Raw genomic sequence first — 14,700 nt, 5'->3', positions numbered from 1 at the left:
AATACTACAAGCTAAATTATATACCAATGTAATCAATGTAATGAATGTAATGTATCCAATGAAATTTTACCGATGTATATTATATATTTAAGTTTTCAAAATATTAAATAATATGAGTAAAATGTATATGATTTAACATTTTAATTCTATTAATGTTTTACAATGAATTAGATAATACAAACTGAATGAAAATATAAAAATTAAAGATCCGGCTACACATAGAATCTCACTCAACTTAGTACTTCACAACAGATGTGCCATTCAATTTCAAAAATATAATAAATCGTTACATTCAATAAATGAATTTGAGCGGAAATCAATTAAAATCGTGCTACCTGAAATTTCTTTAAAATAGTTCGACGATTGTTGATAGTTTTTTTTTATGACTTAAAGAAACTGAGAAAAGTGACCTCTTCAAGATACTATAATATATCATATAGTATTTTTTCTATAGGTACAGAAAGGTGCTACTTGAAATAGTTGAAATGCTTCGAAAAGCGTGTATAGAAAAATATGATAAAAATAAACATCAAAGAATAACTAAAACATTTCTATGTTATAAAGAATCTAAAATATCAACGCATGAAATCTATGAAATATGATTTATTATCTGTAATAATCGATTATTAAAAAAAAAATCTATATTTTCTATTATTATTTATTATATGTATTTACAAAATAAATGTGTTTTTTTAAATCAAATTATTTATAAATAAGTAAATATTGAGTAAAACAATATTATTTAAATAATTAAACATAATTAAACTTGCTATAGCATATTATTATTACTATTATTACTACATTGTCCTTGACCGTAACTATAATCATAATATTATAAATGTTTGTATGTATAAACTGGATCGGCAAAGATTCAAAAATAGCCAAGTTCTTAGTGTTGCCAATAAATATCCACCACTTTAAATGTTTAAATAAAATTGAAAATTGGAAAAACATTTTTTTTTAGTTTCTCCATCAATAAGTCATTATATAATAATACCGTGGTGATAGGAAGGGCGGGACTCAAGATAGTGAAATTTAAAAAAAAAATGAAGTTGATAAGTAGAACTTATGAAAAAAACTTAGGTATTAGTTTTTTTTTTTTACTTTAGTTACTTTAATTAACCCACCATATATAACTAGAAATAATTAATTAATTTAATATTTTATTTTAATTTAATTTTATATTAGTTTAATTCTAATTATTTTAAGTCATTTATTAATTATAGTTTTTACTCTTAAAATGACCTTATGAAAATAATGCATTTAAAACTTTGGTTTCAACATAAAGTTCTTTTCGAAATTATTTAATGTGGTCAGAAACACACTAACATAGTTGCTTCTATATATACGTAGATGCCTGTTGAACCTCCAATGTTATTATCCTTGGTCCGTTACCACGAGTGGCTATTATGGTGCAATGTTCGTAAAATTCCTGAGTTTTAAGACCTTTGGATGTTTCTTATTATGTTGTAGTTATGGTCCAAAGAACAAATGGGGTGTGTTATCTCTCCCAAAGTGATTCAAAACAGTTAAGGTTAAAGGCTTCATTGAAAAAATAATTTAGGTATTAAACAATATTTTCATGCCAATATTTATTGTGATATAATATATTATTTACTATTAATTAGTAATTTATAGTAGCTTTTATTGGTCATTTCATTTAACCGAATTTAAGGAATATTGAATAGTAAATGCGTATATATTTATTTTTATACCTAATAATAATAATAGAAAAACATCATGTTAGGGCTAATTGTAGGACACACTAAATGAATAAAAAAAATCCTAGTGCGTGCGTGAGTAAATTACTCATTCGTGTTTAAAAGCATGATTCTATAAACTCCATTGTTATTAAATTAAAACAAAAACAATTATTTTTTCTTTTAAAGATCTTGATGATCTATTATAGTTCGTCAACAACTTCAAAAGTTATTACATAAATAGTTAAATTTCAATTTGTAAAAGACTACAAATATACGGTCTTATCATAACTACTGTCATCAATAATAATTATCCTATGTACATTTAAGTGTTATGTCTTCATTTTATAATTTTATAGTAATTCATGAAATTATAAGATTTCAAAAATCAACGACAAAACAAAAAAAGTATCGTTACCAATTTTTTTTTACTAAACATATTTCTATTTTTATGTCATTTAAAATATATTATAATATTGTAGTTAAATGTAACGGACAACATGAAAACATACTTGATACTATTTTTTCATACACCATATTTATTTACTCTATTTCTATTGAAATTAATACTAATTATATTTATTTCATAATCATTTTAAGTTTGATATTTGACTCAAAATTTAAGAACTAAAATATCAAAAATATTCTTAGACGCCATCTGTATAATTAATATTATTTTAAATGAAAATCTATCATATATTTTTTTTTTTTATGTGTACCAGTTTTAAATAATAATTTATTTATCGTATGTAGTTTGTGCATTCATAATAGTTCTTATTTATTTTCTTGACATTTAGATTTTCATTTATATATTAAAATGTTTTTAAATTATTAATTTATTATAAATAAATAACGGAAATAATGGTATAGAAATAACGTAGAATATGTCATTATAAATACATTTTTATAATCATTTTAATATAATCAATATAAAATAATTAAAAAAAGTTTAAAATTAGATCAAATAAATATTATATTATTTCTCTTATTTATTTATGAAACAATACAGGATGATAAAATATATTGGTGTACATAACAGACTGTTAGTTAAAATTTATAAAATAAATAATCATTTCACTACTAATTGTGTATAATTTACAAAATTATAATTTTAAATAAAATATACCAATATCAGAAAAATAAAATGCTCGGACAAAATGTATTTAATTGTCAATTGTTTATTGCTACGAGTCAGACTTAAAAAACGGATTTCTTCTTTTACGGTCTACAAAAATGCATTTTATGGGTTTTAAAATGACCAACAGTCGTCTCTAACTTGACGAACTTTAACAGGCTTTGGTACACGCGAGTGTGCCTTGGTTTGGCCTAAGTCCAGCTGGCTCATGTCCAAGTTCGAAAAAAAATTATAGAAAGGGGAAAAAATCGCGATTTTTTTTATGAACGCGAAATTATCGTCACTCTAACATTATTACATTCCACAAGAGATTCATCCGACCTCTGATCTTATCAATCACAGAGGCCAAATGAACTCGACACGCGTTGGCAACCCCCTGGAAAACGATCAAACATCGACAACGAATTTTGGCTAGAAATCAATATTAGGTTCTATGGTATTCTAAAATGTTTGATTCTAAAATTTACATAATAAGAAGCTGTAAATTCAAAAAATGTACATATTATCTCATAATTTTACACGTAAAATAATTGTGTATCTTAAATCAAGTCCATAGTTGGAGTTTAAGTCTTCTTGTTGCCTTTTTTAACATCTAGGTCATTAAAATCCATTGTTTTAATCAAAAGGATATTTACTTCTTCAAAACTCTTAAAGTATAATATATGGTTGACAAGCTACAATAATTAAACACTTAAGTAAACATTTTTCATTTTATACTTGAAAATTAATACAAATATAATACTTTTTAGATTCTGAACGGAGTGATGAATGTATTGATTTTACAATAATGTATGTATATATATATTTTTTTTGTATCTGTGTATAACATAACTAGTCAAAATAATACTTTAATTTCAAACTTCGAGGTAGGTTTTCGATTATAGAGGTAAAAAGTAAACATTTTCCAACAGTTTTCAAAAAAAACGAGAAAAACAAAAAATAAATGACAGAAAAACGGAATTTTTACACAAAACCAAGTTTCAACCAAATCGATTTTTTTTATATGGTTGTAATTCAAAAACTAATCAATGTAAATACCAAATGTTTATGTTAGAGTCATCTTTATACAGTTAATTTTTCAAACAATTTTGAATTTTTTTGAGTTACCTATTTATAGACCACTGAAAATTTTTTTTTATGTGTGGTTAAAATTTTCATTGGAAAAAATGATTGGATTCAAATTTAACACTCCTATAATATATAATAGGGATCCACACAGAACCTAATGTACAGCAGAGCGGTACCCACTTACCCGCTTTTTTTAAATACAAATTTTTTTTTATAACCCCATCCATGAAGAAATATTGCCTTCAATATAAAAGTTAGTATAACACATTTAAATTATATTCAATTACTAAAAAGTTTAAAGATATAACACTGTAAGTCTTAATTTTATTTTAAAAATATTAAATATGAGACCACATATTAGGAATAAAATATTTATTTTTATTCTTTAACTACTTTTTGTTTGTTTTTATATTTTTCATTTCTAAGTGAAGTATATTATAAAATACATATATACAAGTAAGTCACCGGTTTCAGACTCTTTTTATAAACTAAAAGTTATTAATTTCAACTGCAAATCATTATCACGATGAAAAATGTAATGTATCATTAAATAAGTTATACTATTCAAAATGAAAGTATAACACTAAATCTCAAATAATTATTTAAGTATAACTAAGTAATTTCAAAATTAATTAAATATTTTGTACACTACTCGTATATTAAAACATTAAATGTACGATAGATACGAAACAATTTGGAAAATCGTGAATAAATTTATTGTAATTTAATGTAAAACTAAATTAAAGCAATATTCTGAATTAATTTTTAGCTTATTACTATATTTATTCTTATTACTAAGAAACATATAAGTGCATTATGCAACTTTCATATTTTTTAGTTTTAATTTTATGTCATTATTATTATCATTAGTCTTGTATGGAAATGAGATGAAAACATTCACCAGCCAACTGTTGCAATGAAATTTGGTTTTTGCATTTTAAATTAACAGGTTACCTTAAGGGGTTGTGTAAGAATATATATGTATCATCATCAATACGACACTCGACTTTCTATCAAGTTGAGAGTTTCAAACTTTCGTCGAATAAAAAAAAACGCACCTCTGTTATTTTCTATCCTTCAATATATACGGTTAAAACTTTTTTGTGAACCACCGCAAGTTACGTCAGGAGAACAAAGATCCAATTTCGGAATTCATTGTGCGATCGGTAGCTAAAATGGCGGTGTGGTTGGAGGGAATTGGTATAGCAATAAATCTAATTGTTTTTTCTCTCCGACCTGCCGACTTAAAATCCCCGGATACGTCACGTTCGGGAACGTCTGTGGGATAGGGTGTGGTTTTATAGGTAAGCGACGGAGGGAAAATAAAAATGTCCCTTTTATACTTGTTGCAGTCGGTGAGCATAAGGCAGGGAACTGGAAGGGAAAAATAATTGTATTTCTTCGACCTGAGCCCACAAAACCCCTGTCACCGTAGTTCGCGTCCTTGGGGACGGTTTATCGTGTTTGGCTTCCAATATACCAATATACCAATGTCGGGCTCGGCTAAGAGAAGATGAAGAAAAATTGGAATTATTTGCTCTTTGAAGTCAAGATAAGGTAGGGAATGAAATAAAAAGAATCATAAAAAAGTGACCAGACCTAAAAAATGTATCTACAAAAAATATTTTATGTGATAGATTATTGATGGAATTCGATTAGATTTTAATTGGTTTTCTTAAAACCATTCTCAATAAAATAATCGCATGGATAACTTTGCATTGATTTTTTTGAATAAAATACATTTTTAATATTATTTTGGAATGAATAATTCGTATTTTAAAATAAATATTCTGTTTTGTTAAAACTTAATATAGCTTCTAATTATTAAGGCAATTTATATAACCACTGTTTTATACTGAATATCACATTTTATGATTGTATTGTTATAATATACAGTTTTATCAATATATTTAATAGACTTATGTAATTTTTGTAACAATTTATTTTAATACAAAATACAAAAAGAATGATGAACATTTAAAAAAAAATATATGAAAATTCATATTTTGACATACAAGCACACAATATTATTACTTTTTATATATTTTAATTTAACTTTACTATTTTTTTTTTTATAATTAATATATTAGAGATGAACTAAAAACAAAATATTATGCTTGGTATATTTAGAATAATATTAAAAAAAAAAAAATGATTATATTATTTTGCAAAATAAGAAAATAATTTGAATTCAACAATTTATTATGGTCTATTCCATATTATTATATTGTAGTATTGTATCTAACTACAGAAAAATAACTTGTTTTATACATAAAAATTCACAAATAACCCATTGAAAATCGTAAAACCTAACTAATAATTCATCGTTTGAAAGCTAGCCATTGCGTTAGGGTGCACTGTGATATATGATACTTCATTTTTATAATGCATTGCCTTCTTTTGTCCAATTTCTACTCAAATGAAAAACCACTTTAAGTAAACGACAACAATTTTTAAAACGATAATTTTTTGCCTTACTATAAACTATTTCGATCGCAATCAAATATTAAAATAATTTAAAACAAGTAAACATCATTTTATATCTAAGAAATGTATAAAAGTTTAATTTTCTACAACATCCCCAAATATAAAATATATTATAATTTATAACATATTTTTATGCTGAACACCAATTGCTAATAAGCAAAAAATATTAAAACATTTATTATACTATGAATATGTACATGGATATTTACTATATATATAAAAAAGACATTTGTGATGGATGGATTATTATAATAATATTTTAATAATTTTCATACAATTTATATTATTTACTTCAGATTAAAATTGCATACATTTGTAAGTAGAAGTTAAGGTTTTTGATTATAACATAAATATGACGTGTATAAAAGTGTTATATAATTTAAGTGTGTTTCATCAAATAACCGTGTTGTATTTGTCGCTTTTATTCCAGTAAATTACTTCGCAGTAAAATTCTTTGAAAATTGTTTGCTTAGCGTGCTCTTTGTGTAATACTGGTGACTTGGCGTGCAATAAACTAATCCGATGTTCATAATGAATTATAACGGAGGCCAGACCCGTTAAAAGTGGTGGCCAACTTTATCATGTACACAAGAAATTTTTTCCACCACCCTGATAAGTTTACATAAACTTTGAACCCTCATTAACAATTTCACAATGATATTTTATACCTACTTACTCCGAGACCTAATGAATAACACAGTTGGATTCATAAAACGATTATTGTGTAGGTGTGTTGCGATATCAGACCACTATAAAATATACTTATATTATGCATTATCTAGAAAATACTACATTGCGATAAAATAAAAAGCCGCCCAGAAGGCAATGCAGCAATTATGTGAATTATAATTGAACACGCGCCACATGCATTTTGCCATTTAGGTGTCCGAAATCACGAATAGTTAACATTTTTATCCGATTTTTCATTCCTACAAGTCATGTACAACAACGATACTATATAAATGCCCTTTATTTTTGATTATATCCTTATAGCTTATTAACACGCTAACCTTTTATTCTTTTAATTCGAGTGCCTACCTACTGTTTTAGTGTTTCTTTATTTTTAATGTTAAAATAGTATATAATATACTGAAGTAACCATCATCTAACGAGGTTATTCACTTGTATTAAATAATTAAGTGTTTTTGGATTAATTTAACGTAAAAATAATTAAAAATGTTATTTAAAAAAATATGTAATGACAAATTACATTTCATAAAACATATTTAATGAAAACCACATTGTTTTTATGAAATTAAAATATATTATTATTAACAATAATGATAATAAAATAGTAAAAATGTAAAAATATAATATTGAGAATTTTTGAAAATGTATATTCCTTATTAATAAATGAACATATTATTGTCAAGAAAACATTTACGAGAAATACATAAAAGGTAATATTATGATTCATATTATGTATAATTGAAAGTGTCATTGTTATTGTATCATAGCCATCTGATGCACAATTATTTGCAGGTGTCGATCATACATTTTCGTTTACAGAATTGAATATTGTTAATTTGCTTGTACGTCAGCCATAAACAATTTATGTCAATTTTATGTATGTATAATTATCTACACTATTAAAGTTTAAACATAATATACATGTATATATATAGTTATTTTACTGGCATTCGATATATTTTAATACTCCGGAAGTGTTTGAAAATAAATAATAATGTCTACAATTAAACCAATACAATAATTGGCATCACGGAAGTTGTAGCATCGTCGTAATAGTTAGTCGTATCGTTTACAAAACAGTTAATTAATTGAAGGGAAATGTTAATGGATTTTCGCAGTGTGCCCGGTCGTCAATATGCGTTTCGTGAACAGCGTGGAAAATTCGACCCTAGTCTTATACTATGCACAGTACAGTGTGTGTTTATGTATGTGTGTTGGTTGTTTTGTCTGTAATAATTATACTCATAATACCGTCTTGTACTCATCTTTCGTTTTTGAAAAAAACATACATATTTTGAATACGAATAATTTCAAACGAATATTATTGATATTTTTTTCAAGAATATTATGTGTAAAAACGTTTACATACCCACCGGTTGTGACCCGCAAAGGGAAAGACCAATAGATCACCGAAATAGGGTGGTGGGAGAAAGTCGTGAATTTCTGGTTTAAACGTTATCATTCTGAGCGTGTAAAAAACATACCAATATTTTGTTTTTTGCCTACGGGTTAATGAAAAGGGTGGTGATGGTTTTTGACGTGTAACGAAAAATGCATGCCACCGTATCGGCACTGATGTATAATGCATATGCGTATGAGCGTATACAGATAAATTATTATTATTATTTTTGCAGTTCGTGTGGGCTTTTGTTTCGAGTCTCAGTACGTGGCGTTATACATATATAGGATCGGTGGTGGCCAGATGAGGGTGTGGTGTTGTGTGTATACGCTGAATGGCAATCAATATGCGGAAGAGGGTCGGCGTGTCGGTTTGTGGGTATAGGCCTAGTTTCCAGTTTCCTTTTGTAAGCCCCCTGCATCCTTCCCCCCAAACGACCACGGAGGAGTTATCTTCGGAACGAGATTCCCATTCAATTTCGTTTCCATTACGCCGGGCAGCGGACACTGTGCGGTCCATACTCCGCATCCACACTTGAGCCACCCCCTCCCCCCTCATAACATCCTGCCATTTGAACAGCTATCGGCCATCTGATTAATTATTTTCACCGTTCCACACCTATTTCTAAAGCCGCCAAAACCATTATGTCTGTCGGTGCGTTTTCCGCAGTCTCGTCCATGTATTGCGACAAGAGGCGAGTTACTGGACGCACGAGAGAAACGTGTCGACCGACCAAACACTACTCATCGGTCACGACGAACTGCTCATCCGGGCTCGTTGGCTATACATATTGCAGAACTTAGCCGTTTACCGAGAAGAATTTCACGCGGGCGTATGAATACCGTCTCGGAGAAGGATTTCAGTTTCAGTGTAATAACTATATTACTCTCTGTAGAATGAAGGTACACGAAGCCACGTCATTTTTTCTCTTGTTTTTTTTTTTTTATATTTTACATTCATAAATTGTATACGATATGACGTACCTATTATGTATATACATGCGTATTATATATAAAAATATAGCATTAATAAAACTTCTAAATATGGGTAATCAATCACATTGTCTCGTTAAGTTTTCTTTTTAGACTACACACTCAGTTTTAACTAATAAGTGTATAGAAGCATACGTGATAGCTGTGCACACATTAAATATTAAAAATATTAAATTGTTTAATCAAATAAAAAAAATAATGGCACGCTATTAATTTTATGTGGCGGAAACAAACGTTCGCATTTGATGTATCACGCGCATTTTTCGGACAACGTATTTTTGTTATTTAAAAATAAACGGTTTAATCATATTTATAATGATTTTATTTCAAAAAAATATACATCACCCATGTTCATTATAAATATTTTTACAAGAACATAAATGCAATTTTATATATCTCATAAAATAAATTTAGATTCAAGTAGGTAGTCAGCGCAGTGTTAAAAATGATCGTTTTTACAAATTATAGAAACTATAATTAATCATGCCTATTATTATATTAGTATAAATCTGATTAATTTATTTTATAAATATAAATTAAATTAAGAAATTACTTAATCTAAATTTCATAATTTTTATGATTAACTGGTATGTGTTTATGTATCTATTTAATTATAATAACACTGCCGTTTAATTTCTTCTTTTTTTTTTTATCAATCATCTACATCAGTAATTAGTAATTACTTATGTTATATTTTCACTATATCGTTTCACTTTGAGGTATATCTAATAAGTATTAAACACATGTACCAACAGTATACATATTTTAAGTATAACAATCAAATAAATATTTTTAAAGCAGCAATACCAAACACGATTAAATAAATAAACATCTGTACTTGTATATCACCGTTTAGTCATCTACTATAACATTATGCAATGTACACATATTTTATCATTGGTGCCAATAACCTTTCAGTTCCGGGATATTTTAAATTGTTTAATCGTCTTTTTTCGTTTTACTAATTTGTGTTTAGATTAATCGGCTTCGCTATTTTTTGTTTTTTTTTTTTTTTATCATCACACTAAACATTTATGAAATCATTATCGTTTAACACTTTTAGCATCATTGTGTAATCGTGTACAAATTTACGATACTATGGTACAATATCATTAAAACTTGTTCAGAAATCGTTTAACGAAAATAATTACGGTAATATGAATATATAACTATTTAATAGCACGGAGTTAAACAGTGAACTTTGTTTTCAATCGAACTACGCATATTTTCAGTTTGTTACAACTTGGTGTAGATAAGTATAATATTGAATAACCACGTTCAGCGTGTTAGACTTAATATATTTTTTTTTGTGTATGCATTATTAAGTTCAGCTAGATATATTTAAAAGTAGAATGTTTGTTATGATCTACAGATTTAACAACTGAACACGAATTAGAACAATTTCGTTTTCAAACTGTGCGACCGGATATTTTTTTTCTTCGTCGTCTTTATGAGTTTAGACCACGTGCTGTGCGGGGGCGCCTACCAACTGAAATAGCCGCGACATCACAAACGGACGTCACGGTCTGTGTAATCATATCTATCAGTTTATTTCTGTCATCGCCGTCACTACACGTTGAGAGGCCTTCAAATAAAGTCCACATCGTTTTGTTTTCCGTGTGTGTCTCTCAAAGGTGTGTACTTGTCTGCATTTGTGCATCTATGATGGTATGCTTTTATAATATATAATTATAACGTTAACGATATTGTTAAATGGCGTATAATATGCGTACATAAACTGTAAAGTAAACGATTGTTGTAGATTTCAAACGAACACACCACAAACACATGTACGACATCATAATATCACACGGAGTAGTTATAAAAATATTTATATCACATCATATGTGTGATTCCTCAAAACTACATTCAAATGTGGAGATACTTTTGAATAATTTTATTTTACAAATAATTATATTGTGATTGTTCAATTGAATTATTTTTGGAACAAAAATGTTAATTCACATGACAAATTTATAATTTACTAGTAATTCAGTTGTGTTTACTGATACAAAAAGATGTTATATACAATAAATTATAAATCGTATGTATAAGTTATATTTGTTATGATAATATAACTGTAGAAAAGTAACAAAGTAGAACGTATGGATTGGTCTTAATTTACACACAATTCATAGATAAAAAGAAAATATATATAGATTTATGTTATTATAAATGTTGAATATTTTACTATTTATGTAGGTTATATGTGTAAAATATTTAGATGTATGTATTTTTTTCAAAATATTTTTGTTTTTTTGGTATCTTACATTAAACGTAATGTGATTCGCAATGATTTTATAATTTATATTCTGTGTTTAAGAAAATGATGATAGTATTGTCTTAATAATATCTTAATATTAGCTGTTACATAAATTAAAACAATAAATAAGCAGACAACCATAACGTTTATGACAGTTGATATTTGTAATCCCTATATTATACAGGTATATAAATCCTTATATCCAATAATATATATATATAGTGTTATTTTATAATGCACTCTTCAATAAATTTAATAAAAAGCATTTGTTGTCGTTAAATAATTCCGTTCATTAGAATAATAAATATCCAAGAAAATATTACAAAGAAACGTTGAATTAAATTAAAGTATTTTTTAAGAATTATAACGATATGTTGTAAAACTCAAACAAACAAAATATGCAGTTATTAAAGTATAATATAATACGATAAATCTAAATACTGTACTTAATTTATTTAATGCTAATTTAATAAATCAAGTATAAAACATTATATACTATTGAATCATTGATTACTATAAGAAACGTGTACCGACTTAATCAACTTGTCTTACTATTTAACAATTAAAATGAGATATAATTTATACTAAGTATACTTAGTACCACCATTGTTTAAAAGTGAACTTAAACCAAAAAACAAAATAATGTAGCTATGTATATTTTTAAATGTTATTTCAATAATTTTTAAAATCTCTTAAGTTGACGAAAACAAAACTAAAAATGTTTAGAAAAATTAAAATTAAATTCGTGTTTTAAACTTATGAAAATGCATAAACTTATTTTAGTTTTTAGTTTAAGTATATATTATCTTACTGAACTTTATAGCCAAAAATGTTTTTGCTGGAACACCATAGAATTATAAGACAGTAATCTCTTACGTTCACAGACATGAAATAAGAATTCCTTTCAAGAACACGCCTGGTACATTAAAATAATGATATTAATAATATTAAAAAGCAGAGAAGGAACATAGAGTAAGCAGTTAAATCTTTCTTAGTTTTATAGGTCTCAAAAAACAACGGTTCATATACATCCTACTATCCTAGCTATACGTAACTTAAGTAATATAGGTAATATATATAAAAAAAACATCGAGTTATGTAATTTTTTTTTCTTGATTTTATATAAGTTTTGTTTTATTTAAAATGAATTCACCTCGTTCAATAGAGGCGTACCGTAAACTGGACGATAGATCTGTTTTTTTAAACTTTATGAGTCCTATAAATGGAACATTCCTTTACTCGCACAACTAATACAATCATTGTATTGTTAAATTTATTGAGGTAGGTTATAATACTGTTATTATAATAATTTGTTTAATTAAACGTGTTTGTTATTCATTAATTTATTACTTGTTGCCTAATGCCTAATTTTACTTAGGTGTAACATATCCTATAATTATGCTATTATTAGACATACAATTATTGTTGTTAATATTTACAAATAAAATAACTTACGTTTTTTTTATACTAAAAATACTTTTATATGTAATAATCCATATAAATATGTATTTTTAAATACACTTAATGTTTTATTATCTTTTTTATGATAAACAATTTTTTAATATAATTTTTTAATGATTTAAATATGATAATCCGTTACATTTAAAATGTTATTTTTTTTCTATGGATCGCAAAACGAATATTCAATATTCAAATCTATCACTCACATTGACGACATTTTAATTGGAATTTTTTTTTTAGTTATTATAATAATAATGTAACTTTAATTTCTTTTTAAACATAATAATACGTTAATACCAATGATGTTTTTAAAATTCTGCACAACATTAAAGGTAATAGATAACATACTGAACTACAGATATATGCACAATCGACTGCAGCGATAACACCCTACGTTTCATATTCATTTGTATAGAAACTGACCTGTGTTATGGTGGCGTTTATGGCACTGAGGCCGTTTCCATCCAGTGCGAAACCGGTTTCTGGTCCGCGACCAATAGTCGGGGTCCCAACCACGTCCTCATAGATGTGCACACAAGGCGATCACGAAATTTTTCGTACCAGCGGTATTTAAAACCAACTTTTCAGTACCGGTCGCGTGGTTCGAATGAAAATAAAGTACCCGAAAAAAAAAAAAAAAAACCACACTTTCAAAAGTTTAATTTCGTTTTCCCGAGAAACAACGACGGCGCGTGTTGTTGTTTTCGGATCGACTGTCCAATAATAACGGTAATATTATTATTAAATTTGGATTGCGTAGTCGTGTAGCTTTCGTGGTATGGTAGTCCAAGTAGTGATAGTGCAGGTGGTAGAGTATCAGTATATTGGTAGTAGTAACAGTGGTGGTGCTGATGGTAGTAGTATAGTCGTAAACTATAATAATAATATGGTATAATAATATTAACGATAGTTAGAAAAAAAACGAAACGAAACGAAACGAAACGAAATAAAAACAAGTAACAAGTAACAAAAATTAACTGCGGTTAAACAGACTTAAAACAGACGGTGAAAACTACTAGACGGATGTGTATAATTATTTTAGTGAGACGCAAACCGTCACGCGGGAAATCTCGCGAGCGGGGGGCTGGGGGGGCGGCGCTCGCGCGACGGCGTTTAGACGCGTGCTCGGCGAATGGCAGGGATGAATGGTCCGCGGCAGACTGCCGACAACGCTCGGGTTGTCGCGACGAGCGCGTTCGCCGGTGGCCACCACGCTCCGGGGACGCGCGCGCGGTCTAGCGGTGCGACCGTGTGGCCACGCGCGTGCCACCCCCGCTGCGCCTCCCCGCCGCCGCCGCGGAGACAATGACCCAGTTTTGGCGGCGGTGGTGTCTTCCGGGAAAGACGTGTGTGTGTGTGTGTGTGTGTGGTGCGAAGGGGATAAGCGCGTGCGAGGAGGCTGTCGGAGGCGGCGGCGGCGGAGGACTAGCCCGAGTAGCAGGAGAGAGACGTGAAAAAAATAAATACGCACATGTGCGTACACGCACGCTAATACAATATAATAG

General features: G+C 28.1%; 1 protein-coding gene across 3 annotated transcripts in view; it reads right to left on the bottom strand.

Annotated features, from left to right (window-relative positions):
• The window catches only part of LOC114126242 (serine-rich adhesin for platelets), a 238,023-nt gene extending 223,651 nt beyond the window's left edge, over positions 1 to 14,372 (bottom strand). For 2 of the 3 annotated variants that reach the window (XM_050198246.1, XM_050198249.1), the window contains exon 1: positions 13,619 to 14,372. The gene's annotated coding sequence lies outside the window, so the exon portion shown is untranslated. The remainder of the gene's footprint in view (positions 1 to 13,618) is intronic. The other variant, XM_050198248.1, reaches the window with a different exon arrangement.
• Between the last annotated feature and the right edge of the window lie 328 nt (positions 14,373 to 14,700).

The sequence above is a fragment of the Aphis gossypii genome, chromosome 1 (assembly GCF_020184175.1).
Source record: "Aphis gossypii isolate Hap1 chromosome 1, ASM2018417v2, whole genome shotgun sequence".
Lineage (NCBI taxonomy): Eukaryota > Metazoa > Arthropoda > Insecta > Hemiptera > Aphididae > Aphis > Aphis gossypii.
Note: the sequence above shows the minus strand (reverse complement) of the source record. Positions and strands in the feature narration are given on the sequence as shown.